At 39.6% G+C, this 26,793-nt stretch overlaps 1 protein-coding gene and 1 long non-coding RNA gene across 2 annotated transcripts in view; one reads left to right on the top strand and one right to left on the bottom strand.

Moving 5' to 3' along the window:
* Positions 1 to 381: 381 nt before the first annotated feature.
* Positions 382 to 25,907, bottom strand: LOC148213726 (uncharacterized). The gene is made up of 3 exons (XR_015794039.1): positions 25,768 to 25,907; positions 21,418 to 21,501; positions 382 to 1,089 (listed from the first exon to the last, which is right to left on the bottom strand). It is a non-coding gene; the product is annotated as an uncharacterized LOC148213726 (long non-coding RNA).
* The window catches only part of YES1 (YES proto-oncogene 1, Src family tyrosine kinase), a 58,292-nt gene continuing 57,291 nt past the window's right edge, over positions 25,793 to 26,793 (top strand). The window contains exon 1 of the mRNA XM_007435281.4: positions 25,793 to 25,931. The gene's annotated coding sequence lies outside the window, so the exon portion shown is untranslated. The remainder of the gene's footprint in view (positions 25,932 to 26,793) is intronic.

Consider the following 26,793-nt stretch of genomic DNA (forward strand, 5'->3'; position numbering starts at 1 on the left):
TCTTCATTTGTCTTTTTAAACACTAAATTACTAGGCTTGATGACCAACAACACAATCAGATGTTGTTTTGTCCAAATTGCTACATGCAATTCTTTCTCAAAAATCACTAAGAGACCCATATAATCACTTCGTGTAAAACCATTCCAAAGAAGCTCTCTAAAGCTAGTGTGGCAATTTAGTGTTTTCTAGGTGGCATTGTCAAATCAATCATTATGAACAGGTAAAAGTGTTCAAATGCACAATGATTTGCATATCATTATATCTTGAAAAAGGTTGAAATAAACTGCTCTTCAAGTTGAATCTAAATATTCCTATTGCTACTACAAGACAACCATCTGGATTGCAAGAAATAACACACAATTCAAATTATATTTGGTGGTGTTAGAGTTTTATTGAAAGACTGGCTGGACAACATTTGGAAGTTGGGGCCATAGTTTGCTTTTTTTTTTCTGGTGGAGAGGTAAGGTCACATTAGACAAGCAAAGTGGATGTTGCCACCTCATATTCATCTTTTTCTAAGAATCTGAATGTTAATTCTATTTTAGGGCTTACACTAGCCCCTCTCCATGTGTGCATGATATTAAACAGATGATTGACCCAGATGATTAAAATGAGAGAACAGAGAATGGGCTTTTTAAGAGCGAAAAGTTTGTGCAGGAGAGGAAAAATGAAGCCTCTGTTCCAGCAGCTTACCTTCTCAATTATGCCATCATCTCAAATTGTCTCCTGCCCACCATGACTGCCTCCAGTGCTGTGAGTTCAGCTGAGAGAAAAGTGCTTCATGGAACTGAACAGTGTGAAAATGCGCTTCAGTTCCCCTTAGTTATATATCATCTGTGATTTTATTCACATCACATATTAGAGGTGGCAGAAAGTTAATTAGCAACTCGTGGTAACTCAAGAGATGATTTGCACATTTTGTTTTCTTAAAAGTATAAATCAAATTGAATATTGCTTTTCAAAAGCCAAGGCATACAGTTTTAAGAAAATAAAACAAACTTGGAAAGGTTTCTGAATCAGGATCTCCACTAGGGACAGCTTACATCTTCTAGAGTCATCCAACCAGCTGCAGGGAGGAATTGCATGATTCTGTAAAAAGACACCACTGCTTTAAACAGTTGCAGACAAAAACATCTTTATGAACTAAATTCAAAGTGCTGAGCAGCCCTACAATACACACATTTTTTAAAATAATTATACTTCTTATAGCCTACTAAATTTGAACAAGGTATACCAGGAGACTGTTTTTATGACCTTGAAAGGAAAAGTACCAAGGCAGCTTTGTTAAGATTCTAGTGCAGTAGCTTAAAGCAATCCCTGAACCAAGTCAGCATCTAAATAAATCTATCCAGCAGATTTACCACAAAATCTTAATCTCATGTCACAGTTTGAATCCTAGGCTTTTGGCTTTTGTATTGCAATGCTTTCTTTTTTTCTATCAGTGGAAATGAGATGCCTGAAAATAGATGCTGGGGATCTGTTGGAGTTGCTTTAAAATAGATTCCATCACTAAGTGGGAGGTTGAATTCAATCTAAATGAGGACTTTTAACTCTCTGTTTCTGGAAAAGAACCTTGTTCAGGAGTTTCTCCAGCCATGGCACCATCTGGATAACCACTAGTTCTTACTAGCCAACTAACACAATGTATAGATCAACCACCATTACACATAAAATTACTGGCATGCTTGTTATTAATTACTGGCATGCTAGTTCCAGTTCAGCAGCTTCCTTTCAAAGGTGATTAGTGAGCTGTAATAACAGCTGAAAATGTATGTAAATGAGATATAAATCATTAAGAAGGACACAATAATTGATGTATAGGTATTCCTCATTTAGCAACCTCATTGGGACCTGCAACTCAGTCATTAAGCAAAATGTTTGCTAAGTGAAACATCACAATCTTACTTCAGCTTTCCTTTGCTTTACAGACCTGTGAAGGTTGTAAATGTGAGGATTGGTTGCAAAGTTACTTTTTCATCACTGTCATTACTGTGAATGGTCACTAAATAAGTCAGTTGCTAATTGAGGACTCCCTGTATTTACTGTTCATTCCTGGAGTGGCCAAAAGGCTTTCAATTATGTGGCAGAAGTGGTGGCACCACCCTATGAAGTGGTGCATTTCACCTGTCTACATCCCACTGGGTGCATATGCCCCTGAGGGAAATGAACTGGGCTCCTGGAAACTTTGGGATTTCTTTAACAATAGCCTTTGAAGTAGGGAGGGAATGGGGAGGGACAAAATGCTGTAAAAAGCATCATGGAAGGCAAAAGGCAAAGCAACAAGTTAGGGAAAGAAGCCAAAAGAAGAAAAAGAAAGTGGCCCAAGGGAGAAAAAGCAGCTCCAGAGGCTGGGAACTCTGGGACATTCAGGCAATTTGGATCCTCTAGTTTTCCTTCTAGTAGATTTGAGATGCAGCTGTGGTGATTCTGCTGGGTAGAATGGATCTTAGGACAGCCCTACTGATCCCTGCCATAGGGAGACACCAAAGAATCTTCTTGAAGCGGGAATTGTATGTTCTTTGCCATGTCAGTTCTGGGAGTCTCTACAGTGTTTTAAGAACTCTGTATGGCTTACAGTGGAGTGCCTAGCATCAAAAAGGAAAATGGTGGAGGAGGAAAAGGAGTGTGGGGTACCATGATAGCATGGAAAAGGGGATTCTCCCAGTACACTGCGCATCTGGCTGTCCAGTGAAACACTAAGCATGTGGGAGCTCAGTAGGATCTGTCTACCATTCTCATTGCCTTGCACCTTCCTGCTGGCAATAGAAGCTTCCTGTCAGCCCTTCAAGGTAGACCAGAAAAGGAAACCAAAGCCATGAATGCTAATACTACTTTTATTATAAGGTTACAGTAACAGAATCTTGCAAGTCTGAATATGCTTCCCCCCCTCCCTCCATTTAGTTTCATGAGAACTAAGGAGGATCAAGTCTGAGATGCTTTCTCAAATAACATTTCTGCCCTGGACTCACATTTCTTTTATCTGACTATCATCTTGGTTGTGGTGCTTCCTCTTGTTCCTCAAGTTTATTCCTCCTTCCCATTACATCACCCGTTAAAGACAGCAGAAGCAGATGAGGGAGATGAACCTTTACCAGCCACTTCCCAATGTAAGTGAACTTGTTGCTGCTGCATTCTCTTCTCAGCTCTGAGGAGGAGCTTCTGCCTGGGCCAGGCCTAGTCACGTGTCTCTTCTCCCTGTCAATCATGCACCATGCACCATGCACCACACGTGACACAAACATCTTCCCTCCTGCCTTCCTCAGGATTCAGAACTTTGAAGACCCTGTTCTCTCTGCCTGCTCAACTGTCAACCTTTCTGGCCACCCCAAAAATTGTAACCCCCCCCCTCAGATTTGCTTATGACCCTTCAGAGAGTTGTGACCCAAAGATTTAGAATCCTGCATTGTAGCTCACATAAAACTTCCTTTGATCCAGAAATTCATGGGTAACAAATCTGAGGCTATAAACAAGTAGCATGGAATAAAGATGGTCTTTCTCAGAAACAGACTGGATTGTAGCTCACATAACAATAATATGCTGAAGAAGTATTATGACCTTCATTTACCATACAAATAACTTCCATGTCATCTGTGAATAATTGTATAGAGGATTCTGTTTGCATGATCTCTTCTTCATTTTGACTATTTCACAGCCTGCTGGGCTGTAAACAGGCCAGTTGTAAATCAAGAAATCCCTTTGTAACATACTGGCTGGGGAATTCTGGGCTGAGCTGAAGTCCACATATCTTAAAGTTGCCAAGTTTGAGAAACACTGGTCTAGAGTATAAGGGATCAGGCAATAGCAGTGCCTCAATGAGCCAATCTGAGGGTCAAACTCCACTAAACAGTCCAAGGCCAATGGTCAAGTTCCAAAAGAGAATCAGCTCTAGTTTGGGCTCAGGAATGCATACACAGTTTTAAAGTAGCCATTGCAGAATTGCCCCAGCAGAGGATTTTCCCTCTCCCAGAAGTTACTATCCAAAGCCCCATGATCCCTATCCAGGTGCAGGTGAATCTGAGCAGTCTGGATTTACTAGGCTCAGATTTTGTCTTCCCTTGCAAGCAGCCACTCCTTCGACTTGCTACCTGCCTCATCACACAGTGCTACCAGTGTTCCTGAGGACTGGGGGGGAGGGGAGGGAAGGGGAGGGAAGGGGAGGGGAGGGGAGGACAGGACTGAATCTTCTATATTAAGGTTTGAAGCAGTCAGGCCTCCATCTGTTCTGTTTTCATTGGTCCTGGGTTAGATTTCTTGATTTCTGAGTGGACAGGTTCATTAGCTTGTTCTAAGGAAGAGGATGTGCCCAACAGGGCCTGACTTTCTCTATGTATCTGGTCGATGAGATGACTAAAATATCTGCACAATTATTTATGTTTGCATGAAAAATGCAACTCATTCAGGAATTAGTATGTATGTAGCAATTGATTCCCAGTAAACTAGTGAATTTCTGACTTTAGACTTCCATGCACTTCCATCTGGACTGTTACATGATTATGTTTTTCTTGTTTTTTTTTAAACATTCCTACATATGCAGGGATGTAATAATAAAAATATTTCAGTTCTTTCTGCAGAAATAGGCATGTTCTGCAGAGCCATCAACAGTATTTGTTGATAGCTTTGCAGTCTTTCCAAGCATCACAGAGGGTCTTATGATCCACACCTAAATATATCATTTTGACACTGCATACCATTAAAACACCATAAAACTGAAATGTCATACTAATGTATTACACTTGGGAGAAAGTTCCACATGAAATGACCTAAGTATTAGTTTCTATACAAATAAAACACCTTCTGAGTAACACACAACAAATTTAATTTTTCTACTATGGGTTGTATCAGCAGCTTTGTATAAAAGCAGATTGTTCTTTCATGAGGAACAGAACAAGCAGAAAAAGATTCTGAGGCCCAGCCCAGACAATCCTGCTGGAGTCTGTGCATATGCCTTGTGGCAAACCACTGAACTGCAGATGGCAGCTTTCCTTCAAAATCCTCTAGAACATAATTATTTAAATATTATAGTGTATATAACGTTATGTCATATTACTAAGGCTTATATACTGCTCTCTCTATAGCTCTGAGCAACATAAAGTAATCAGATTAAGACACAGTTCAGGTTTACAGGTGCTAGCAAACTGTAACGTTTAAAGTGGTATGAACAAGGGGAAAACACTCAAGAGCAATCATATTGACTTTATTCAGTTAGTTTACTATAATTTTATATGTAATTAAAAACATACAGTATTTCATTTTGGCCACATCTATATTTTGGAATAAACTACTCAGCATACCACCAAGTTGATAAATCAACCCTTAACCTCTCAAAGGTGTGCATGCCTTCCATAAAGAGCACATCAAAGCAGTGTTGGCAGTTCACTGCATCCGTGCCCAGAATATGGGCTTCTGGCATCTTCCCAGAGGTTCCTCTGAGCTGCAAAGATAAAGTATTGCTTAATAGAGAGATGGCCAATGGGCAGCCTTTGCTGCAGCTCCGGGAGCCTACTCAGACTACTATTGCTGAAAGTTAATATGCAGTTTATCTCACCTCCCCAGTTTTACTATGAGCCCCGAAATAGGCTTAACGTAATTTTGAAAGGAAAGAGCTCCCATTCTCAATTCTCCCCACCCCAAAAAACGAGGAGGAAAACAAGATGCCATCCATGCCTATGTGTATGACATCACCCCAACACTCTAGTCCATGGTCCACCAAAATATGTTAAGTGTTACTTGCACCCATCAAAATTCTGTCCATCCCTGTCCTTGAAGCTTTAAGAATTGTGGCAGGGAAAGGAAGTTGGGATCAAAGTGTGTATCGCCTTTTGACTCTTGACAAATCTGAAACAAATGTTAAGGCACTCGTTTCTTTTTAGCTTAATAGCCAACTGGCAGGCCTAGGGGCTGCACTTGTCTTCTGCCCACTTGTCCTCTGTTGTCTGGCTTTTATGCTTCATGATACTAATACACAAATCCAGATTTGTTGTTTTTAATGGGGAAAAAATCTTTTTTTTTTTACTTTCTATTTCTAGGATAGTTTTTTTAAAAAAAATTCAACCCAATACATACACAAACAACTTTTATAAAGGCATTTTTAATTCTGCAAATTTAAGCAGAAAGAGACATATGCTTAAACATCAGATTGCACCATTAATGTAATATGATCAAAACAGAGTAAGATAGTCTGTATAGCTAGGCTGCCACCATTAGCTTAGCCTGTTCTGAAAAGCATACTTTTTCAGAGAAAATCAAAGTAGCCCTACTGGCACTAAGAAACGTCCAAAACATTTATTGAGTCAACTTTTTCCATAAGACACTCTTGCATTCCTTGCTCAGCACTACAGTACTTTGTTTAATTGGGACAATAGTCAATAATCTATCTTAACTTGGTTACTTACAATTAGAAATAATAAAAGCATACTTGAATTTAATTACTGTTTCCATTCAGTAGGTGGTGCTATGTCATTGCCAGTTTAAAGGACCTCCAATTCTTCTTCAGTGCAATTATAAAATGTTTATGTGCTCTGGATCTTTACAAAAACCTATTGAAAAAATAGCAAAGTTGTATTTTTATCATTTGTAAAAAGTTTTTCCCGTTTATTTATGTAACGTTCTAAACTGCAGATGGCTTAATTCCTCAGATCTATGCCCCTCTCAGAGCTTGGGGGGGAAAGTCTTGTTGTACAGCAACCAAATAAACCGCAATTGGCTGCCCATAAATCATGTTTAAAACCAGAAAGTTGCAGTTACAAAAAATTCTAAATCATAATGTAGCTTTGCTTATTGTATTATGCAAACCCAGTAAGAGTGGCAGAAAATTTTATTTGCCAGTTGAGAAATACCAAATGGTAATACATTTTTTTCCATTTAAATCACAAGTTTTCTATATCTTGTTAAAAGCATAAAATATTGTTTGAAAATAAATCTGACAGGTATAGTCTAGTACAGTGTAATCCCAGTGAGAAGACCTGAAAGACCTTTTAGCAGAATAATCTCATTTTCTAACGTTTGCAAGAAAAGAACCAAGCTCAGAGAACCCCAAGGACTCCACAGTTCAACCCTGAGCTACACATATTCACCTCCATTGCATTTTCTAACAAATGGGCATTCTAGTTTTTTCTCCCTGCTCTGAAAGAACAATCACAACCTTAGGATGTTCCCTGATTAGGCTTTTTTTGCAGAATTATTCTGCTATATGCACAGAATTATGAAGGTGGCAGACAGAAACTTCTTCCATCTGCATGTTTTCCCAGGGTGATTTCCTGCCCCCACACATCAAGAAGGCACTCCGACCAATTTTAAATTATGGATGGAATACCAGATATTATTAAGAACATTAGCTATGGAATTTGTTGGGTGGAAATCACATTTGTCATTTTCTTGAAATCACTTTAGGGATGCAGGGCTTCAAAGCAGCTGAATTAATTGTTGCTGTGCATATGTGAAATGAGTAGGTATCAGTTTTCTAAGCTGAGCCTTAGTTGGGCAGTGGTTTGCTGCACTGCAGAGCTGACTCTTTGTTTTCATTTGTGTACTGTCTGCTTCACATTTGTAAATAAAGCACAGAGAAGTGGGGAGCATGCATTAAATTATATGAATTATTTGTTTACTGCAAACGCTTCATCATGCAACTCTGAGCAGCTTCATTCATTACATCAGGGTTTTTCAAACTAGATTCTGCAGAAACCTGGGGTTCCACAAGAACCTGAATGGCTTCTGCAAGACAGAGAAAAAAATGCCCTCTCTGCAAGGGACTAAAGGGACAAAAACTAAGCATATTCAGCCATCTACTGCCACCTCTACACTGTTCTACAAGGGCTTCCATGGCAATTTTTCTATGGTGCAGTGGAAAGGGCAGGGCTTGTCAGCTGATATTCAGAAGCCTCATCCCTTTTGATCAGGGGCTCCAGGATGTTTTTTTAATGAACAGGCTCTGCAGCCTGAAAAAGTTTGACAGCTCCACATTACACTACAATAATTCAAAAATGCTGAATATTATCAAATAATCAAATAGGAACCATAATAGGTATTATCAACATAAATTCAACATAGCCATAATATCTCATTATAACATCTTACGACAGCAAAGCAGCCAGATTCCTCCCAACTCACGTATATTTCCCATTCTTCCCTCAGTATCCAAATACAGTACAGTACAATTCACATTTTTAAAAGCTTCCTGAAACCTTGGAATGAGCATGTCTGGCGTATAGGCATTCTACATCTCCTGCGGAGAATGCTTGCCTCCAAAGTGCCTGTCATTGCACTTCTCACAGGGTGGGGACTTTCAGTAGGCATGATCCACAGTGTGCCTTGGGCATGCAGATTATATTTGGACGACATGGCCTCAAAAATAACCAGGCCTCAACACAGGTAGGACTTTAAAGGTGAGCCGTTTGCACACATTTTTGCTGGGGAGGGGCCTGTTTTATTTAATGCCAAATTTTAGATAATATTTGTAATTTGCTCTTTGGGTCTTTTAGTCATAAATAAAACTTTCTTACTTCTAGAAGGTTATAGTCTACATAGCAACACCAGGAGAGAAAGAATGTGGAATATAAGCTAACACAGTTAAATATAGTTCATTACAGATGAGTATTAGGACTGAGATGATAAACCAAAGTTCTGGAAAATGTCCATTACTTTTTGGCCCAAAAACTAAATTACTTAGATTGGATGAACATACTGCCTTCTACTCTGACTATGAGAAGGACAAAAATTAGGCAGGGACAAAAAGAACACACAAAGTAAGGTTTGTTTATTGCTGCATTTGTTTTGATATAGCTATATCTCCTTGCTGGGAGAATGCAACTTTACTGGCAATTTAGGACTGGATGGAGTAAATTAGGGAGGGAAAGACCTGGAACAAAGATCATGATCATCATGTTTCTCCAAAATGAAAAGCTGAAGGTAAGCTTTTATCAAATAAAATCACCACAAATGGAAACTAGGAAAAGCCCATAAGGAATCAAAACCCAATTTTCTTGCTCTGATAAAATTAATAAATATCAGACATCAGACCAAAAGTCTCTCAGGGACAAAGAATAATGTAGTATTTTTTTAGGAATCACAAAAGCCAGTTATTCTCAGTAAAGCTGTTTATTAAAGTCCTCCTAATGAAAAGCTCAATTCTGGCTATTTGTTGTAGTAACTTGGACTCCATACAGTGACAGATGGTCACAAGAGCAACCTATAAAAGATCTACAGCTGACTTTGGCTTCTGATAAAGCTGTAGCTGATTATTAGAATGTGCAAAACAATATCAGAAGGAGTCCAAAGCATTTACTCAGCCTTGCTAATCCTGCAATCCAGACTGTTCCAGATTGCAGACAATCATATTTACATCTAAAAATGCTGTATTAATATGTACACCATGTAACTGATTTCATCTGAGACTATTTCCAAGTTAGAATGTTTAGGCCAGAGTTTATTACAATTTACATAAGTTAATTCTGTCTCTCTGTGACTATAGGGACTCTGCTATTAAGAGGGCATTTCTGACCTTATTTCCTTTGTATTGTTTCCTTCTCCAACATGTAACCCAACCATTTCTTATTATTCTTCCACCATCTATATTCAGCATAATCAAGAAACACTGTGGCAGCTGAAACTACTTCACATAAGTATATAGCATTTTCATAAATCAACTAGGACATGAAACCTATTTGTAGATAAATGTGTGCTGTTATCATATGCTGCGAGGGTTTTCCTAAAACAAGGTACAACTAGACTATGTGATGTAATCTTAATTTCCATGTTGCTACACCATACTTGTGCATTTTGTATGTGTGCGTTAACACCTTGTTTCCTTAGATTCATACATCATATTTTGAAGCCTACATGGGGGAGACCCGCCCCGACCTTGGAATCTGATAGCTCTTAGCATAATACAGAATAGAAACGTGTATTAAGCATATGGAGTGTTTTACTCATCATCTAACTTTTTCTTCCTGCTTCTGGTAGGCCAAGCAATGACTTCATCCAAGTCCAAAGGATGTCATTAGAAAAAGAGGCTTTCCTGCTACTCCCTTTGCTCCCCATACATTTAGTCCTTGTATACAGAGGGCCTGGATTAAAATTGTAAAAATCTTACTACGTGGTTAAAGAAACCTCTTTTATTTGCTTCCGCAGTAAGCAGAAACATCGCTGCCCTAATCTCCTGGACAAGCCAGGCTCCTCCCTACTTAACTGCCTCTGTCTAACCAGAAGCAGGGGTAGATAGAAGCACCTATCCACGTGTAAGAGGATGCAGTGCATGGCATTGAGCCTTAATCAAGAACACTACAGTAAACAAGGTAGGGAAAGAATGCAAAGCATAGCTTATGGATTTTTTTCTGGTCCTTAATAATAGCTCTGCTCTGGGTCACATAACCAGGAAGGAATTCAAGGAGGTCTTAGAATGGAGGAGTTATCAGCTTTCCTAGCTGCTGCTCAACTGCCTCTCCCATATGGATGCACTGGGAAAAATTTTTGGAATATTTTTCTCCACAGCTCTAAGATGGATCCACCCCATTTTCAAACTCAATCTTTCTTTTGCTGGCTTCTCCCTCACTGCCAAATTTGACCAAGTTTTGTTCATTTTCAGACAGTTATCTTAGCGATGGACAAAGAGATAGGATACAAACAGTCTTGATTTCCTTTACATATTTTTTTCCCAGCATTAACTGGGTTTGAAAGAATACAGTAGTCCTTGACTTATGACCATTTGTTTAGTGACCAAAGTTACGACAGCACTGAAAAAAGTGACTCACAACCGGTCCTCATACTTATGACTGTCACAGTATCCTCACAGTCACATAATCAAAATTTGGGCACTTGGCATTCGGCATATATTTATGATGGTTGCAGCGTCCTGGGTCACGTGATTGCCATTTGCGACCTTCCCAGCTGGCTTCCAACAAGCAAAATCAGTTGGATTTTGGGGGGAAGCTGCATTTACTTAACGACCACAGTGATTCACTTAATAACTGTGGCAAAAAAGGTCATAAAATCGGGCATGGTCACGTGATGCCTCCTTAATGATTGCATCACTTAGCGACTGAAATTCCAGTCCCAGTTGTGGTTGTAAGTCTAGGACTACCTGTAAAGTCAAAGAACAGACAATTTCAAAGGTTTTTAGGAAGAAAAATGTCTTAAAAAAAAAAAAAGAAACACATGAAATACAAAAAGATTTGCCCTCCAGTTCAGCAGAAGAGGGTTTTTCAAAAATCAGAAGACTTTTCTGATCTTTCTTTTCTTTAGATAAATTATAATTGGATATGGTGATACTTCTAAAGCTGCAAGACCTAGGTGATAAATGTGATTGTGGTAGCAGTGACATCCAGTGATGATGGATAAATTAATGTGAAGGTAGTGAAACTCAAAACTATAAGAAAGCACCATACACATTTGTAATAGACCATAGAGATAGTACAGCAGTCAAGATAGAAAGAGCAGATTCTCTGAGTTTTTTTGCATAAAGGTACACTGTTGAGGTATGTGCTTTTCTACTACTGAGCTTATCTGGACCCTGAAATTGGATGCTGATCCAAAAGCAGTGTGTATTACCATTTTCTCTGCTTTTAAAATCTAGAAAATTCAAATCTTGAGTATCTTGAGCAAATAGAGATGGAAAACTTGGAGAAACCCAGATTGTCTCACAGTGACCTAGCATGCATCCCTGCTCAGTGTGGGCTACCCAACTATGAGCCCTGCTCTAGTTCTCATTCTTGTTTCTAAACCACACAGTGCAGATGTGAAGTGTTTGATCAGCATAACACTAATAATATTCTGAAGACTATCGGCAGGTCAAACATGCAGTCAGACACCGAAAGTCTCTGATTTTATGTACACCACAACATATTACACGTTTATGTGGGAACCTAGCCTAGCAGTGCACTTTTGGATCTATGAACAATCCCATCAAATTACCGAAGACTCAAAAGGCAAACAGCATTTATATTTTTATGGTGCCTCTCTTAAAGTTAATTTTAAAAGGCAGTTTTTTATATATGAATTTGTTACTTCTGAGGATGAGGTCAAGTTCAAGAAGAAAGGCTCCATGTTTATGACTAGTAGAAAAATGTAGGTTTCAACATGTTTTTAAATTTAAAAAATATTTACTTCTATCATCATTCTTCATTTAGCATTTTGTGCAAAACTACAAAATTCCTTTTACTACTGCATATTTTGGATAAACATTGTTTGTTGTTTAGTCGTTAAGTCGTGTCCGACTCTTCGTGACCCCATGAACCATATTGCGCCAGGCCTTCCTGTCCTTCACTGCCTCCCTGAGTTTGCTCAGTTTCATGCTCATTGCTTCAGTGATGCTATCTAACCATCTCATCCTCTGCCGTCCTCTTCTCCTTTCAATCTTTCCCAGCATCAGGGTCTTCTCCAAAGAGATCTCTCTTCGCATTAGGTGGCCAAAATATCTGAGCTTGAGCTTCATTATCGATCCTTCCAATGAGCAATCAGGGTTGATTTCCTTTAAGACTGACCAGTTTGACCTCCTAGCAGTCCAAGGGACTCCTAAGAGTCTTCTCCAGCACCACAGTTCAAAGGCATCAATTCTTCGGCGCTCGGCCTTCTTTATGGTCCAGCTCTCACAGCCATACATTACTACTGGAAAAACCATAGCTTTGACTATGCGGATCTTTGTCGGCAAGGTGACGTCTCTGCTTTTTAATATGCTATCTAGGCTTGCCATAGCTTTCCTCCCAAGGAGCAAGCGTCTTTTAATTTCATGGCTGCAGTCTCCGTCTGCGGTGATCTTGGAGCCCAAATAAATGAAGTCTGTTACTGCTTCCATTTCTACCCCTTCTATTTGCCAGGAATTGATGGGTCCAGATGCCATGATCTTAGTTTTTTTAATGTTGAGTTTCAAGCCAGCTTTTGCACTCTCCTCCTTCACCCTCATCAAGAGGCCCTTTAGTTCTTCTTCACTTTCTGCCATTAGGGTGGTATCGTCCGCATATCTGAGGTTGTTGATGATTCTCCCTGCAATCTTAATTCCGGCTTGTGATTCTTCCAGCCTGGCATTTCTCATGATGTACTCTGCATATAGGTTAAATAAGCAGGGTGACAGTATACAGCCTTGTCGTACACCTTTCCCTATTTTGAACCAATCGGTTGTTCCATGACCGGTTCTAACTGTTGCTTCTTGGCCCGCATACAGATTTCTCAGGAGACAGGTAAGGTGGTCTGGTATTCCCATCTTTTTAAGAATTTGCCACAGTTTGTTGTGATCCACACAATCAAAGGCTTTTGCATAGTCAATGAAGCAGAAGTAGATATTTTTCTGGAACTCTCGTGCTTTCTCCATGATCCAGCGAATGTTGGCGATTTGATCTCTAGTTCCTCTGCCTCTTCGAAACCCAGCTTGTACATCCGGTAGTTCTCGGTTCATGTATTGCTGAAGTCTAGCTTGTAGGATTTTGAGCATAACCTTGCTAGCATGTGAAATGAGTGCAATTGTGCGATAGTTTGAGCATTCTTTGGCGTTGCCCTTCTTTGGAATTGGAACGTAAACTGACCTTTTCCAATCCCGTGGCCACTGTTGCGTTTTCCAAACTTGCTGGCATATTGAGTGCAGCACTTTAACACCATCATCTTTTAGTATTTTAAATAACTCAGCTGGAATACTGTCATCTCCACTAGCTTTGTTGTTAGCAATGCTTCCTAAGGCCCACTTGACTTCACTCTCTAGGATGTCTGGCTCAAGGTCAGTGATCACACTAGCGTGGACATCAGGGACATTAAGATCTTTCTTGTATAGTTCTTCTGTGTATTCTTGCCACCTCTTCTTAATCTCTTCTGCTTCTGTTAGGTCCCTGCCTTTTTTGTCCTTTATCATGCCCATCTTTGCACTAAACGTTCCTTTCATATCTCCAATTTTCTTGTAGAGATCTCTAGTCTTTCCCATTCTATTGTTTTCCTCGATTTCTTTGCATTGTTCATTTAAGAAGGCCTTCTTATCTCTCCTTGCTATTCTCTGGAAATCTGCATTCAGTTGCTTATATCTTTCCCTTTCACCCTTGCTTTTCGCATTCCTTCTTTCCACAGCTATTTGTAAAGCCTCATCAGACAGCCATTTTGCTTTCTTGCATTTCTTTTTCTTTGGGATGGTTTTAGTTGCTGCCTCCTGTACAATGTTACGGACCTCCGTCCATAGTTCTTCAGGCACTCTGTCTACCAAATCTAATCCTCTAAATCTATTCATCACCTTCACTGTGTACTCACAAGGAATATGATCTAAGTCATACCTGAGTGGTCTAGTGGTTTTCCCTACATTCTTCAATTTAAGCCTAAATTTTGCAGTAAGAAGCTCATGATCTGAGCCACAGTCAGCTCCTGGTCTTGTTTTTGCTGTCTGTATAGAGCTTCTCCATCTTTGGCTGCAAAGTATATAATCAATCTGGTTTCGGTATTGACCATCTGGTGATGTCCATGTGTAGAGTCGTCTCTTGTGTTGTTGGAAAAGAGTGTTTGCTATGACTAGCTTGTTCTCTTGACAGAACTCTATTAGCCTTTGCCCTGCTTCATTTTGTACTCCAAGGCCAAATTTGCCTGTTATTCCGATTACTCCTTGACTTCCTACTTTAGCATTCCAATCCCCTATGATGAAAAGGACATCTTTTTTTGGTGCTAGTTCTAGAAGGTGTTGTAGGTCTTCACAGAAGCGATCAACTTCAGCTTCTTCAGCATCAGTGGTTGGGGCATAGACTTGGATGACTGTGATATTGAATGGTTTGCCTTGGATACGCACTGAGATCATTCTGTCGTTTTTGAGGTTGTACCCCATTACTGCCTTTCCCACTCTCTTATTCACTATGAGTGCAACTCCATTTCTTCTAAGGGTTTCTTGCCCACAGTAGTAGATATAATGGTCACCCGAATTAAATTCACCCATCCCGTCCATTTCAGTTCGCTGATTCCCAAGATGTCGACGTTCAATCTTGTCATCTCATGTTTGACCACATCCAGCTTGCCTTGGTTCATAGATCTTACATTCCAGGTACCTATACAATATTGTTCTTTACAGCATCGGACCTTCTTTTCGCTTCCAGATACATCCACAGCTGAACGTCCTTTCGGCTTTGGCCCAGCCGCTTCACTCTTTCTGGAGCTACTTGGAATTGCCCTCCGCTCTTCCCCAGTAGCATATTGGACACCTTCCGACCTGAGGGGCTCATCTTCCGGCATCATATCTTTTAGCCTTTTAACATTGTCCATGGGGTTTTCTTGGCAAGGATACTGGAGTGGGTTGCCATTTCCTTCTCCAGTGGACCACATTTTGTCAGAACTCTCTGTCATGACCTGTCCGTCTTGGGTGGCCCTGCACGGTATAGCTCATGGCTTCACTGAGTTACGCAAGCCCCTTCGCCACGACAAGGCAGTGATCCATGAAGGGGTGGATAAACATAAATGTTAGGAAAAGCTCAAACACACCCTTGTGTTTTCATATACACGCTTTTCTGTATTCTATAGAGACGTGTTCAGTTGTAACTTTCTAACGTATATGCAAAAAGCACAACATTTATATCCATGCTTATCATAGCAAACGTAACAACTCTGAATCTGGATAAAAAAAATAATTTGATACTACAATTCATATGGTAATGGGTTCCAATAGGAAAACGAATGCTGTCCTTTAAATAACTACAAGTTTCTTAACATCCCTAATAAAAACATTTAGCTTAACAAATTCAGTAGAAATTATTTTAAATACCTCATATGCTTACTTTTTTTAAAAGGAAGAAGTGATAGGGAATCAAACCTGTCCCAAGAGACAAATTAATTTCTCAAACCTCCATAGCCCAGATGACCTCATGAATCAGAGTTTGGGTAGAGGAATTTCCACTTCCTCTTATTTCTTTGGTTCAACATTAATGGCAATTGTTCATATGGTTAGTAAAAATTAGGAGATTAGCAATAGCATGAAATGTATATATCTGACTATAGTTATTACCTTTTTCCAAGTTTATAGTTTCATTCTTCAGGAATTTTTTCCCTCAAAAATAGAAAAGCTCTACTTGTTTTAACATATAATTTGATTATAAATCACTGAAACATGTGAAGAGTAATTTCAAATGCTTTATTTCTATTATTTAATTTGTGTGGAAACAGATGTTTCAATATAAATGTATTCCAGATGAATACAGTTTTTAACAGAAGTGCAAGACAATCAAATTGCTGCCCTTGAAAGAAAAGGAATAGTTATTTTAAGTAACCGTAAGCAATACTCTTGTGCCAACAAATGGGGACAGGATATAAAGAGATAGAGATTAGCAAACAGCAATACATTTGCTTTATATAATGTAATCCGGCTTGTTGCAGTAACTATTTGTGAAACAAATGTGAAAGGCAAAGATACAGAATTAATAACCAAAGGTGTACAAATGCTTTTCAATAGTGTGTGTTAGGGTTGAAAATAGTTCATTTTTTTTTCATTTTTTTTTTAAAGACTAATGCCTCCTTAGGAGGCCAAACGTAAACTTCATTTATTCAAGGAGCAAATAAAAAAATATTCTGAAACAGATGCTGCCTGGGATTAAAAAAAGCATATTAATTCTTTGTCTTTCCAGTCAGGTTACAGAACTGTTATAAAATATATTAGACATAACTGTGATGTTATCAACTTTCATTTCAAATAATAACAAAGGAGTTCTAAAGAGTAACCTGCATGCCCACATTTGGAATAAGTCCAATTAAAACCAGTAGGACATAAATATCAATGGCACAAAACTGACCTGATGTGTGCTGCTGTCATATGGTTGAAAATAGTTCATCTTTTTCATTTTTTTTTAAAGACTAATGCCTCCTTAGGAGGCCAAACGTAAACTTCATTTATTCAAGGAGCAAATAAAAAAAATATTCTGAAACATAGAATATTGTCACTTTCTGTTGTCGTTGTTGTTGTTTTTACTGTACCCAATTAGATTGACCCAGATTCAAAGGCACTGGACCCTGGACAGGTGGTTTCTTTATATCTCCCCTATAAGGGTTGGGTAGATGTTTTATTTTGTAAAAACAAACCTATAAAAGTGATATGTGAGTGCTTCCTATATTCTATTCTATTGTTTTCTGTATACTATTACTATGATAATTACTATTACCATATACTATTACTCTTCAATTACTATTACTGTGAAAATATTGATACTATACTCTTTACTATCACTATTCAATATACTATACTCTATACTCTGTACTATTACTTATTACTCTATTACCTATTACAATTACCTATATACTATACTCTATACTATTACTAGTATGCATCAACATTTCTTTCTTAAGTCTGTTCTGTCTTAAGTCTTCTCTCTCTGAGATTTCTTCTTTTTCTGTTAAGGGCCAGCATGTAGAGCTCTTGCACCTTTTTAACATTGTGCTTTGTCTTGCCAGGCCTCTCTACTTCTTTTCCTCTCTCTTGGACCATCCACCCCACTCCTTCTGAAGGAAAAATGCCATAGCTACAGGTAGTCCTAGCTTAATGACCACAATTGGGACTGGAATTTAGGTCGCTAAGAGATGCAGTTGTTAAGCAAATCATCACATGACCGGACCCGATTTTAAACAAATCACCATGGTTAAGTGAATCACATGGCCGTTAAGTGAGTCACGTGGTTCCCCACTGATTTTGCTTGCCAGAAGCCAGCTGGGAAAGTCACAAATGGCGATCACGTGACCCCAGGACACCACAACCATAAGTGCGAGCTGGTTGCCAAGCCCCCAGATCACAATCACATGACTGCGGGGGCACTGTGATGGTTGTAACTTTGGGCACCAATCATAAGTCACTTTTTAATGCCATCGTAATTTTGAACAGTCACTAAACAAACAGTCGTTAAGCAAGGACTATCTGTACTGTACTCTTTGCTGGTGGCTGCAGAGCTCCAAAATATATCTCTCCTCCATTCTCTCGTCTTCCCCCACACCTGTATCAGGGTTGCAGATTTATTGACAACTCTGCCATGCTGACACTGAAGGCTCAAACAGGAGGGAAAGAAGGCAGCATCGGTGCCTGCAATTTTGCTGAGCAGCCTGCTCTTCCACAAAGCAAGGGTTTATTTAGATGACAGATATCAGACAGTTGTATGATCTTTGTTACTTATATAGACACAAACACACATGCAGAGACTGACAGACAGACAATGATTGGCTATAATATCATCTTGCATTGGTTTTGTTTGCAAAATGTACCATAATCCTTGGCACCCTTGGTTAATCATTTAAGAAGACAAATGTATTTGTTAAGGTAACTTTTATACCACTTCAAACTAGCTGACTCTTATATGAAAATGTATGGAAATATACATGGTATATATGTGTGGAAATATATATTAAGCTAAGGAAGGTCTTGCAATATCAATTTTTGTGGCTATGCTTTAAATGTATCAAGCTGTAAAGCCTAGCATAATCATACAGTTGTGTGCAGTTGTTGCACGTCATTTATTCCTGTGTATCAACATTCTTTTTTTTAAACTTCCAGGCTGTCATATATTGTGTTCCTTGCATAAATTTCAATAGATGTACATTTCCTGGTATAAGGTAAGAGGAATTTGGTTGTTATGTAACTCTCCAAATAGTCAGCACAGGATGCCTTCTACAGGGTACTAGTAATCTCAACAGAAATGTCTCTTGAAGAAAAATACTATCGCTAGACAACAGTATTGCTAAAAAACACTTAACAGAAGAATCGTTTATGACTGCCAATTTCATAAAAGAAGCAAATTCAAATGATCAGAGAACCTTGCTGATAGTTTTATTTCCTATGGTTTCTATTCTGTTCCTCATAGGAGGAAAGAATTTTTGCAACTCCATGATGAAATGTTGCAGCCATGGGTATAAACTTGGGGAGGGGGGTGATAGGACACGTGCTCCATAGGATTCCCTGGAAGGAGCCATTCTCCCTCCAGACTGAGCCCTCAGGTTGAATTGCCAAGCCAAATGGTGTCATCAGGCTCCTGTAGGTACTAATTTGACAATTCACATTCCTTGTGATGAGATATCCTAGTTTTCATTTAGGGTTCATTCATTTTCATCTCTATACAGCATTAAAAATAACTAAAACTCAATTTCTGTACCTAACTGCAGCCTGCTCTGTATCCCTCCCCCGGGAAATGTGCGTGTGTGTGTAGACCCGCATGTACGCATGCCTCTGAGTCAGTTTTTGAATCCTGGTGACTGCCTGGACTAGTCCCTGTAGTTTTCTTGGCAAGGTTTTTTGGAAGTGGTTTGCCATTGTCTCCTTCCTAGGGCTGAGAGAGAGTGCCTGGCCCAAGGTCATATGGCTGGCTTCATGCCTAAGGCAGGACTAGAACTCATGATCTCCCATTTTCTAACCTAATGCCTTAACCACTACACCAAACTGGCTCTCTGGAAAACTTACTGAATTTATATTATATATTTTTATATTTATTTATATTATATTTAAATTATACTGAATCTGTATTATACTGAAAATATATCCTATCTGTCTGGATAGATGAAAAAGAAAGCAAACGCGGTTCGTATGTCTGTTTATAAAATCCTTCCTCTAGAACTGTATCATCCTTTGTTCTTTTTAAACATACATTTTTATCGCCTTATATTTTTATGTAACCTAAATAAAAGTTGCTTTAAAGCTACAGACTTTTAAATTCTTTGATGAATTTTGCTTGTAGCGTTGCTTGACAAATACATAGGTGGATTTTGGACTCAACTAAGAATATTATAAGAGCATCCCCCAAGAGATCCAAATGGCCCCAACACTATTAGCCTTTTGTAAGGTTCTGTAGCGGTATACGGGCATGACTTTGGGAGACAAGAGGGAGAGCCGCAGACCGGACAGCCAGCGTGTAAAAGGAGCCTCAGCCCACAGGAGGAGGACGGGTGCAGGAAATGCTTCAGAAGGAATCCTCCCTAGTTTTCTGGAGAGTAAAAGGAAAGGAGGGGAGAAATACTTTCAGTCTTGCAAGATTCTTTTAATGTAACCTTACAATAAAGATACAGCTGGTACTCCTTGTTGTGCTTCTTGTCTGGACTACCTCACTGGGCTAACTGGCTCTGAAGACCTGGCTGTTTCCCCAGGCATTTGGGACAGCTTAGGCAAGCTGGGCTGTGGATGGGATTTCAAGACAGGAACATATCACTTACCTACGACAGGTTGAGTTGCTGTTTTTAATTGTTGGGGTTTGTTAATCTTGTACGCCACCTAGAACAATTTCTGTGAAATGGGTGGCCACCTAGAACAATTTCTGTGAAATGGGTGGCCATTTAAATGAGATAGATAGATAGATAGATAGATAGATAGATAGATAGATAGATAGATAGTCCAGAAGGATTTAACAGATTATATTGTGACCTTTCTGTTGGCTTAATAAAGGTACTACTCTAATATGGATTTCAGAGTTTTTTTGCTTGGGTCAGTACCAGTAACTTTAGGATAGACTTTAAAAAATACTGTATTCAAATCTGAAAGAAAGATTAGGGGTTTAGTTTTGTTTTGAAATAAGTGACCTCTAAAATTTTTTTAGATTACCTGAAAAAAATTAATGGAAGCGCATGATTCTTTTCTCTGATTTTCTTTTGTGATCGGAGAGTATATTAAATTCAAGGCTTTCTTTCTTTTTGATATAATAGTTACAACAGCAAATTTTACTCTGACAGGCTCAAGTTAGGTGTCTTTGAGTATTAGAAATAACATTACTAGATATGAGGTAATATCTAACTGTATGGTCAAAGTCCAAAATCTGATATGTATTTATCTATCTTTTATTTCATTGCCAAAATTTAAAACTGTGAAAGGCTGCCTAAATATATATAGCGCCAAATTACTTTTCCATTAAATCCTATAATTATTTACATGACAAAATTCAAGCTAACTGTGATGAGATCAATTCCTGACTTTCAGATTTACAGTGGTACCTCGGGTCACGAACGCTTCTGTTCACGACCAGTTCGGGTCACGAACAGCACTGTTCACAAAATTTTGCTTCTGTTCGCGAACTCCACATCAGGTGATGAACAGGATCCGCAGCCACTTTTCCTGCTGTGACATGTGGTCATGGCTTCCTGTAGGGAGGGGGACTCTCCCTCCAAACAATAACCGCCTCCCCAGCCGCCTTCCTGTCCTCCACGCCTCAAACAAGGTTAGTGTTCTCTCTCTTCGTACTGTACTGTACTGTACTTTGTGTCATATTTTTGTGGTTTAAAAAAAAAAATACATATGGTTCAGAACGGATTAACCGTATTTACATTGAACCTTATGGGAAAATTTGATTCGGGTCGCGACCAATTCGGGTCACGACCAGAGTCGCAGAATGAATTAAGTTCGTGACCCGAAGTACCACTGTATCTTTTTGTTTTGTTTCCCCACTTCAACCAAGTCAGTCTTACCACTGAAATGGTAGGTATCCATACCTTTTTGGTGAAAGTAAAAGGTATGAAAGGTATCCATACCTTTTTAAAAGATTCCATGTAAAAACTCTGAGCGGCAAGTGATCTTCAAAATCAACAGGATGCAACTGCTAGCACTTTTATCCACTGAAAGAGTTGTAGCATCACCATTTCGTTAGAAAAAGAAGATTTATGGTTTACAATGGTGCTTCAAATTTTGTGAACTCTTTGAATTTTCAATATTTCTGCATAAATATGAACTGAAATGTGATCTGTTCTCCTAAAGTCCTAAAGTCCTAAAACTTGATGAAGAGAACCCAATTAAAAAATGAGTCAAAAACATTATACATTAATTTATTCATTGAGGAAAATGATCCAAAACTACATATTTTTGTGTGGCAAAAGTACGTGAACCTTCTCTTTCAATAACTGGTGCGCCCCTGGACTTCTGGGGAAGAAAAGGTGGACTGAAGATGGCTTCACAAAAAGCAGAGTTGATGATAGCCAATGAAACCAGTTCTTGGACAATTCCTTTCCAGGCAAGGAGAGGACTTGAGATCATCCACAAGTGCTCTAGACAGCTACTCCTCACGAGGAGACTGCAAGACAGCAGTCTCCAGCAGGTTTAAAGCTCTGGGAGACGAGGGAATAGCTATCTTGCTTGAACCACAGTTGGTGCCTTTGAAAGAACACTCACATACTTCCTTTTCTAATCACTTTTGGAAATTGCTTGTTAACTGCTTTTCAGCTATTAGGAATCTTTGGATCGACAAGTTTTACAGCACTTGTCAATACTTAGGGAAAGAAGTTTTAATTACAAGTTTAAGAACTTAATTTTTTTTTTTTTTGGAATAAACAGCAAGAGCGATTAGAACTTCGATTTTAAAAAGTTACAAATGGACTAAGGGTCCAGATAAATTTGAAATAAGATTTTGGAATTAATTATAAAGAATTCTTCCTGTGGAAAAATGCTTTTATTTTGATTTTTTAAAAAAACTTTAAACTTTAAAAATTGGACACTAGAGGGAACTAAAGATTATAATTAAAGGAGAAGAACACTCAAACTTGAATTACAATTACAGAATGAAACAAAATATTTTAACATTGGACATATTGAAGGATATTTTTGAACAATGGACCCAGAAGTTAATTTTAATAGTATCCACCTCTATAGATAGACTGTGTTTAAAAGATATTATGGGAGAGGAACAAGTTTTACCTGACAAGATTGAGATTGATTTGAAAGTGGATTTAAAAATGACAGGCTACAAGAATGACATAGAAAATGATTTTACATTGGATATAGAAAACAAATCAGCTGATGTCTCAATAATTAAAAGGTACATACAGATAACAAATAAAGAGAGTGACCTGGATAATTTTTCTATATTGGATTTACAAAAGAGGCTCGTTAAAATTTTGAAGAATTTTGTGAGAAGGGATAAATAAAAAAATGATGAGAAATCAAGTTCTACAACATTATTTGAAAGGACAAAAGATCAAGATTGTTAGAAGTAGAAGAAAGGAACATAAAGTTGGTTTACTTGATCAAGGTTAAAATAGATACTTTCTCTGGTCAACCTTAATGGACTTTTGCTGACATCGGGACTGAAATGACAAGGCTTTATGGATGGGATTCCCATTCATATCCCATTTAGAGATGGGATATGAGAAGAAGAGATAATTTCTTGTATTTTAAGAAAAGGTGGTAAGTTATTAAAACTGTTTATACTTGTGATGAAGGGGGAAATCACTTCTTTATATATTTCCTTTTTCTTTACTATATTTTATTTTTTCTTCCTTTCTATTTCTTTCTACTTTTTCTCTTTTTTCCTGCCCCTTCTATTTTTTTATTTTTATTTTTTCCTCTCTTTTTTTTTTAGTTTGTATTAGTTTTTACTGTTATAATTGTAATCTTTAATAAACTATTAAAAAAAGTAACTGGTGTACCCCCTTGGGCAGCAATAACTGCAACTAAACATTTCTGATAGTTGTTAATTAGTCCTGCACATTGGCTTGAAGGAATTTTAGCTGTCCTTACAGAGCAGCCTCAACTCAGGGATGTTGATGGACTTCCTTGCATGCACTGCCTGCTTCAGGTCCTCCCAAGACATTTCTACAGGATTAAGGTCAGGACTTTGACTTGGCCTTCCAAAACATTAACTTTCTTCTGCTTTAACCATTCTTTGGTCTTACAATTTTTGTGTTTGGATCATCTTCCTTCCTGACCCACTTTCTCTTGAGCTTTAGTTCATGGACAGATACCTCGACATTTTCCTGTAAAATTTGCTGATACAGTTCAAAATCCATAGTTCCATCAATGATGACAAGCTGTCCTGGTTCAGAGGCAGCAAAACAGGCCCAAACCATGATGCATTTCACAGATGGGATAAGGTTCTTATACTGGAATGCAGTGTTTGCCTTTCTGTTTTGGTCTCATCCATCCCCAGAACATTTTTCCAATAGACTTCTGGCTTATTCACATAGTCTTTTGTGAACTGTAGATGGGCAGGGGCAATGTTCTTTTTGGAGAACAATTGCTTTCTCCTTGCAACCGTGCCATACACACCATTGTTGTTCAGTGTTCTCCTGATGGTGGTCTCATGAACACTGACATTTGCCAATGCAAGAGAGACCTTTAGTTCCTTAGATGTTACCCTGGGGTTCTTTGGGACCTCCCAGAGTATTACATGCCTTGCTCTTGGTGTGATCTTTGTTGGTTGACCACTCGTGGGGAGGGTAACAATGATGTTGAATTGCTTCCATTTGTACACGAACTGCCTGATGGTGGACTGGTGGATCCCAAACTCTTTGGAAATAGTTTTGTAACCTCTTCCAGCCTGGTGAATTTCAACAACTGCTTTCCGGAGGTCCTCAGAAATCTCCTTTGTTTGAGCCATGGCACACTTCCACATACCTGCGTTGTGAGGTTTAATCTTTGATAGTGAACCCTAACCCAGAATTTTGTTCTTTAAATAAGGCAGGACCTCCCACACTCACACCTGATTATCATCCCATTGATTGAAACACCTGATTCTAATTTCCCCTCCAAATGAACTAATAATCCTAGATGTTCACATACTTTTGCCCCAAATACGTAGCTTTGGTTCATTTTTCTCAATGAATAAATGAGAAAGTATAATGTTTTGACTCATTCAATTGCATTTTCTTTATGTAGTTTTAGGACTTATGTGGAGAACAGAACACATTTTAGGTCATATTTATGCAGAAATATTGAAAATTCAAAAGGGTTCGCAAACTTTTAAGCACCACTGTATCTCAGTAAAAACTTCAACATAAACCTGCCAACTTACTCTTCTAAAAACAGTGCTAAAGATTATTGTCATTTGAACTGAACATGTCTCATCAGTCTAGCAGCTTGTTTCAAAAGTCTTAAACATGAAGGCAACAGAGTGGTAATTGTGGTGCTAAAGTGAATCTTTTCACATTTACTTACACAGTGAAAAATAATGAACCAATTATTTCCCTAAAACTTGCATAAAATACACAGACTAATCACACAGTTATTTTAATATACTATTACAGTTCCCCATCCTTAGGTTTTTAATACTATTTCTAAATTACTAATCTTATGAAACTAAGAGTCATACTATTTATACCTTCCATTTCAATCACATTTCCATGTAAGAAATGTGTTGCACTTGGCAATAGTGAGCTGCTGGTCTTATTATTAATATGCTTCTATGGTATGTATTTCCTCAATAGTCTGTCCCCCACCCCCAACCGGTGCAAATATGGATTTACCACATACGGCGAAGCTGCTTGCGAGGATTAACCCAGGCAGCATTTTGCATCTGAAAAGTTTAACATTAAACACTACTGCTGCTACTGGGAAGAAAACTTGCGCTAGAAGCTTCCCGGAATCCCGGTTCCTCCGGAGTCGCCTGCTCCTTTTCCACGCTCCTTTTTAAGTAATTCCAATTTTCCCTCTCAGCCTGCCGGACCTGATCGCCACCCACCCCCCGCAGCGGGAGGTCAGGATCCACGGCTCCCAGAGGAAGGGGGCGCTGTTGGTCGTTGGCTAGATCCACCGAACTGAAGCTACAAGAGTAGGAGCTGCCTTCACCGCGTCGGGAGAGCTGGAGTTGTTTCTCAGCAACAGCTGCTGCTGCTGCCGCCACCCCCTCGTCTCCCTCTCCCCTCCTCGGGTCTCCGGCGGCCGCCATGTTGGGTCGGGATGATGAACTGGGGCTGCACTGAGGGGGACCCAACGCCTCGTCGCCCGCCTCCTGGTGCGTGTGGAAAGGCGACCATCCCGGCTCCTCCCTCTCCTCTCGGCCTGGGCTTGCGATACAGCCTCTGGAAGCGACGGTTGGGCTCGCTGTTCCCCCGGGAGTCCCTGGCCGGAGGCTATGGGGCGGTTGTGGCAGGGCTGAGCACGTCGGACAGTACCTGGGTGGAGGAGTAGCAGCGACGCGGGTCTCCCCAGCAGCGAGACGCGCCGCCGGGCCAGCTCCTCCCGTCCTGAGGCGGAAGCGAGAGCGCCCTCTCCCCCACGAGGAGAAGGAGGGCACGGGGGCTTGGCATTTTCCCCCGGAGCGGCCCACGCACAGCAGGTGAGGAGAGTTTCGAGCGCTTCTTCCTCCTCCCCTAGCCTTTCCCCCTCCTCCCTTGTTGCGCGGAGGCGGTGGCGCCTGGAGAGCGCTAGGCCCCGCATGATCCTGCCCCCCCCCCCCGCAGGAGTCCGCTTCGTAGCAGCCCCGCGCCTGCGGGTAGCAGGTCAAGGAGGTGCGTGGGGGTCTTCCGCCCGTTCCCAAAAAGTTTTACTAGAAGTTCCTCCTCCTGTCTACTCAGTGGGGTTTTCAAGACGCGATTGCGCGTGGCAGCCTCGCGCGGTGTGGGAAGACTTCAAAGGTTCCTTTCAGTGGTTCGTCCTGAAAAAGCCCTGGAATCCTCTTTCTTCCCCCTTCCCTTCCGGCGGCCTATTTGTTTTCTGCTTGCTTTGCTTGTCCCTGGGAGTCTGATCCCAACTGCTTTGAATGGAAGGGGGTCGTGCTGTGATTGGCTTCCCCAACAAGTTTGGTTGTTAGACTCTTTCTCCCCCACCTTTTGTTTTCTTTGTAAAGGGAGGGGAGGAAGTAGGATACGAGGAGGCTCAGGTATCCATTTCAGATTGTTCATTGCTCTCCTTCATTTTCAGTTTCCTTAACACAGCTAAGTTTCCGACTGGCTAAGTTCATACCCGTAAGTGTATATGGATAGTCTCTCTTCGTAGCCCCCTGAAATGTGTGCTCTATGTTGCTAATAATACAAAGGTCGTTCCTCAACTGTAACATTGTTTGTAGCATAAGTCGTTTTAAGTATAGTATGGCTGCAACAAAAGTAGAAACGTAGTGTTGCAATCGGGATAACTGAGCATTGATTTCTTAACTTTGGTCCCAATATGTAGGTTATTTGCCAACCAATTATGTTAGAAAC

Source organism: Python bivittatus, unplaced genomic scaffold (genome assembly GCF_059951505.1).
Source record: "Python bivittatus isolate LINGU-HERP-01145 unplaced genomic scaffold, Pbiv_v1 ctg000840_np1212, whole genome shotgun sequence".
Lineage (NCBI taxonomy): Eukaryota > Metazoa > Chordata > Lepidosauria > Squamata > Pythonidae > Python > Python bivittatus.